Here is a 6,093-nt window from a genome sequence, read left to right as displayed (position 1 = left end):
CCGAGGTACCCTAGGACATTTCTGAGACCAGCGGGAGCGATCTTGTAACGGAATCCCATCGGAGGGAGGCATCGAGCCCTCGGACCCCGTCGCCAGGGGACCGGATCCGACAGATCACCCGCAGGTACTTTTGGGCGTGCCTCTGGACCCCTAGCCGACCCCTAACGAACGGGGCACGGACGTCCACTCGGATTACCCGCTTGCAGCTCATCGGAGACACCATGTTCGGTGCCCATCGAGGGTAACATGGCGCTTTCCCCCCCTCCTCCTTGCGGAAAGGCGACGTAGGGGCGTATGTAAAAAAGCCGAGTCTGTCCCTGATCGCCCTCTCGCCCTGTGCAGAGGCTCGGGGGCTGCTCTCGCAAACCCGGCTCCGGCCAAACCGTTGACAGCGTCAACATACCAGCCCGAGAACTTGGGCCTCGACCGTACACCCGGGCTACGGCCAGTTTCCATGAGGGAACAACCAGACCAGCCGAAGCGTTACGCAAGGCATTAAGACCTCGAAGGAGTGAAACCACTCCTCCGAGGCCTCGGGGGCTACACCCGGCGGGTGCGCTCGCGCGCACCCACCGGAACAAAATGCAACCGAGAAAGGCTGGTCCCCTTGCAAAAAAGTGCGACGAAAGCCTCCAAGCGAGTGTTAACACTCCCTTCGAGGCTCGGGGGCTACTGTCGGGGACCATAATTAGGGGTACCCTCAAGACTCCTAATTCTCAGCTGGTAACCCCCATCAGCATAAAGCTGCAAAGGCCTGATGGGTGCGATTAAGTCAGGGATCAGTCCATTCGAGCGACTCGATCATGCCTCGCCCGAGCCTAGCCTCGGACAAGGGCAGCCGACCCCAGAGGGTTTCCGTCTCGCCCGAGGCCCCCCTCCAACGGCAGACACATCTCCGGCTCGCCCGAGGCCCTGCCTTCGCTAAGAAGCAGCCCTGACTAAATCGCCGCACCGACCGACCGAATCGCAGGAGCATTTAATGCAAAGGTGGCCTGACATCTTTATCCTGACGCGCGCCCTCCGGCAGAGCCGAAGTGACCGCCGTCACTTCGCCGCTCCACTGACCGGTCTGACAGAAGGACAGCGCCGTCTGCGCCACTCCGACTACAGTGCCACTCGACAGAGTGAGACTGACAGGCAGTCAGGCCCTGCCAAAGGCACCATAGGAAGCTCCGCTCCGCCCGACCCAGGGCTCGGACTCGGGCTAAGTCCCGGAAGACGGCGAACTCCGCTTCGCCCGACCCAGGGCTCGGACTCGGGCTAAGTCCCGGAAGACGGCGAACTCCGCTCCGCCCGACCCAGGGCTCGGACTCGGGCTAAGTCCCGGAAGACGGCGAACTCCGCTCCGCCCGACCCAGGGCTCGGACTCGGGCTCAGCCCCAGAAGACGACGAACTTCGCTCCGCCCGACCCCAGGGCTCGGACTCCGCCCTGGCCTCTGCCGACGAGCTCCGCCTCGCCCGACCCAGGGGCTCGGACTCGGCCTCGGCCATGGAAGACAGACTCGACCTCGGCTTCGGAGGAGCCTCCACATCGCCCAGCCTAGGGCGCAGGCCAGCCACGTCAACGGGAAGCGCCATCATCACCCTACCCCAAGCTGACTCGGGCCGCAGGGAACAAGACCGGTGTCCCATCTGGCCAGCTCCGCCAGATAGGCAATGATGGCGCCCCACACGCTCTATGACGACGGCGGCTCCCAGCTCTCTTACGGAAGCAGGTGGACGACAGCAAGGACTCGACCGCTCCAACAGCTGTCCCTCCGCCAGGCACCGTCGCTCCTCCGACGGCCACGACATCACACCAGCAGGGTGCCAAGATCTCTCCGGCTGCCACATTGGCATGTACTTAGGACGTCAGCTCTCCCTCGCTAGACACGTAGCACTCTGCTACACCCCCATTGTACACCTGGATCCTCTCCTTACGCCTATAAAAGGAAGGACCAGGGCCCTCCTAGAGAAGGTTGGCCGCGCGGGAACGAGGATGGGACATGCGCTCTCTTGGGGCCGCTCGCTTCCCTCTCCCGCGTGGACGCTTGTAACCCCCTACTGCAAGCGCACCCGACCTGGGCGCGGGACGAACACGAAGGCCACGGGATTCCCACCTCTCTCACGCCAAACTCCGGCCGCCTCGCTCTCTCCCCCCTTTGTGCTCGCCCACGCGCTCGACCCATCTGGGCTGGGGCACGCGGCACTCACTCGTCGGCCTGAGGGACCCCGGTCTCGAAACGCCGACAAAAATATTTAGTAATTATATTTTTATAGTATATCTATTTGAGATCATAATTTTTATTTTTTCTATAATCTTAGATAAAATTAAGATGCTTTAACTTTTTTAAAAACTTATATTTTAGATAAAATAATAACTTATAAAACTAAAAAATAATAACTTATATTTTAGATAAAATAATAACTTACAAAAAATATATGAGATAAAATAATAACTTATAAAAATAAAAATAATAACTTATATTTTAGATAAATTATATCTTACGAAAATAATAACTCATATTTTCAATAAAACAATAACTTCGCTCGGGTGCACCACCGGACCTGTCTGGTGCCTATTTTCAGACTCACATAGTAAAGGGATCTCTGGTAATTGGTTCGGTGTGCAACCAGATAGTCCGGTGCAGCTAGAGACCCAACAACAACTTTTCAAAGTGTTTTTTTAATTTGGTTTTCCCTCCAAACTTTTTGTGGGCCTATATGTGAGGTACCTAGCACTATTTTTATGCAAGGTGTACACTACACGAGACAAGCCTAGGTCAAGTTACTCATATAAAACCCCCTTTATAGTACAACTAAAAATGAATAAAAGGTCCTGACTCTATACTAAGTGTCTGGCAACCCATTCGACACTTAGAATATGCATCCCTTGACCTCTTGAGCATCCTTCTTTAGACATCTCATTGATTTCCATCGTTCGAGGTGTTTTCACTTGTTGAAGCCTAATTTCCTGTATTGTGACTTAACTTACCATATAGCTGCAAAATACACATGTCACAATAACCTTGTGTTGTCATTAATCATCAAAATCAACTAGGGGACTAGATGCATTCAATCTCCTACTTTTTTGTGATTGATGACAACAAATCTAGAGCGTTTGAGAAATTAGTTTTGAATTTTGTCATTTTTGAAGATTGTTGTGATATTCACAAAATTAACAATAGTAAGTCATTTATAAGATATGTGAAAAGTATAATCACATATACATGACATATGAAATTTTCAAAAGATAAGAATAAAATTAATGAACAAGTATAACATGACAAGTGTAAAAAGTGAGTGAGAACATTTAGCAAAACACACTAGTCATGAAAAGCATGAGCATGGTATTAAGCACACACATAGTATCATGTAGAAGATAGGTTTCATAAGAGAGTAGCACGCACATATAATACATGAAAACCAAAATTACCTCTCTCTCTCTCTCGATTAGTATCTCTAAGTCTCATACACTCATCTCCCTCCCCCTTTGGCGTCAACCACCAAAAGGTACACCCTAACCTAAGGATCCTAAGGAGTTGGGTCAGCAGACACATCAATGGGAACAATGTTGAACTTCGAGAGGTCAAAGTCAGAATCTGATCCAGGATCTACTATAAAAGCTAGAGTAGATGCTGACTTAGAAGTTGGAGCACTAGATGAAACTGAGGGAGTTGGCGACTGAGCCTAAGTAACCGCGATAAACACCAAAGAGGCAGTGATAGTGGAGCATACGGTCATCACGTCAGTCGTTGTACTCCCAACTCCGACGACCTGGGTATAGAAGTCCAAAGTGACTAGTCGGAGGAGAGACGAAGAGTCCAATAGTTTGACTAGGTAGAGAGCTAGACTGAATAGCTGGCATGATGAACGTATGAAGTGGTGGAGGGGGTGCCATCTGAATAAGTGGAGAAAACCTAGTATGCTGAAATATTTGCTAGAAATAAAGCCTGTTCTCTACCGTGGCTGCAAGAAAATGCTGCTGAAACAGATCCTGATGAGTCTGAATGTTCTTAAACAGTGCAAGTAGGACTGGGCAGAAAACCCGATACCCGAAGCCTGAATCTGAAAATCCTGAAACCGAACCCGAACCCAAAAAACATTTCGGATACAAACTTCCGGTACCCGAATTTTTAGCACATTTCGGGTCAACCGTACCGGTACCCAAATAGGCATACTACCCGAACTTCCACACACCAGCGCAACGCTTCACCTTCACCTTCATAGCCTTATGGGCCAGAGTGTCAGACCACGACCCACACCACCACACAGAGTCTCATTCACGCATCACACCCACACCCTGGTGCCTGTAGTCTACAACCCCAGCAGTAGGAGCCAGCTAGCCGCCGATCGCTGGTCGCTCAACTGCCCAAGCACCAGACCGCTCTGTCTAGGAGTGGGTGTTCAGGTATACCCGAAAATTCGAGTTGGATAGTTTGGGTTTTATATGTTTTAGGTACCTAGCAGGTCAACCCGAACCCGACCCAAATTTTTCGGGTACCCAAAACATCGGGTTTGGGTATTGGTATACTTGAACTACCCGATAGCTTATGTTGTCTGCCTGTCTCCTGCACATCTGCACTCGGGCTACACTGCAGTACTGCACACACACCTAGGCTGGGCTCCTGCACATCAGCGCTCAGGCTACACTACAATACAAAAGTACTGCACATCTGCAGCAAGCACCAGGTAGGCAAGCAGGTACCACACCACGCACCAGGCAACACATCAACACTCTCGGTAGCAAGCCAACAAGCAATGTCATGTAACAAATAGTACAACTTGTACAAGACACATAATCAGAGTATCACACAAGGTGGACAGAGCGGCCTAGTGCTTGGGCAGTTGTGCGGCCGACGATCGGTGGTTGGTCGGGTGCTACTGTTGGGGTTGTAGACTTCAGGCACCAATGCATGGGCATGATGCGTGAATGTGACCCCATGTGGCGGTGTGGGCCGTGGTCTGGCACTCTGGCCCATGAGGCCTTAGAGGTGAAGGTGAAGCGTTGCGCTGTTGTGTGGAAGTTCGGGTAGTATGCCTATTCATGTACCGATACAATTGACCCGAAATGTGCTAAAAATTTTGAGTACCAGAAGTTCGTATCCGAAATGTTTTTTGGTTTTTTTGAGTTATTCGAGTTCGGTTTTGGGATTTTTCTGATTCAGGCTTCGGGTATCGGGTTTTCTGCCTAGTCCTAGTTCTGTCCACCTTGTGTGATACTCTGATTATCTGTCTTGTACAAGCTATACTATTTGTTGCCTGCCTCTACTTGTTGGCTTGCTACCAAGAGTGTTGTTGTGCTGCCTGGTGTGTGGTGCGGTGCCTGCATGCCTGTCTGGTGCTTGCTGTAGATGTGTAGTACTGCTGTATTGTAGTGTAGCCCGAGCATAGATGTGCAGGAGCTTAGCCTAGGTTCGTGTGCAGTACTGCAGTGTAGCCCAAGCGTAGATGTGTAGAGACAGGCAAACACCATAAACAATCAGGTAGTTCAAGTATACCCATACTCGAACCCGATATTTTGGGTACCCAAAATTTTGGGTACCCGAAAAGTTTGGGTCGAGTTTGGGTTGACCTGCTATATACTCGAAATATATAAAACCTGAACTACCCAACCCGAATTTTCGGGTATACCCGAACGCCCAGTCTGAATCTGAAGTGCAAGCAACCTATCATTCTGTCTCTGCTAAGCCTGACGATACTCCTTATCACATCGAGCCTACTCAGCCACTATACGGTCCTACTCTATTGTAAGGCGGGTCTACTATGCGGCCTGATGTTGTTGCTCAGCAAAAATAAGTGTATAATGCTGAACGATGTTTGAAGAGAAGTGATAGGTGGATCAACATAGTATGGAACATGAGGGAGTACTGAGCTAGAACCATCGATCTCTACATCATGTGACCAAGGAGGTACAATATGAGGTGGTGGTGGAACAGAGAAGTCCTCATCTGTAGAATCATCTAAGTCGTCTACAACTCCAAACTAAACGAGCTCTCGCCGCACAATCTCTTTGATCGCCGCATCCTCCTCTCACTCTGTAGGCAAGTCATCTGCTGAAATCTGACGGCCTCTATGACTGAGTACTCAACCAACTAGACATGGGTCGATCT

Source organism: Zea mays, chromosome 2 (assembly GCF_902167145.1).
Source record: "Zea mays cultivar B73 chromosome 2, Zm-B73-REFERENCE-NAM-5.0, whole genome shotgun sequence".
NCBI lineage: Eukaryota > Viridiplantae > Streptophyta > Magnoliopsida > Poales > Poaceae > Zea > Zea mays.
Note: the sequence above shows the minus strand (reverse complement) of the source record.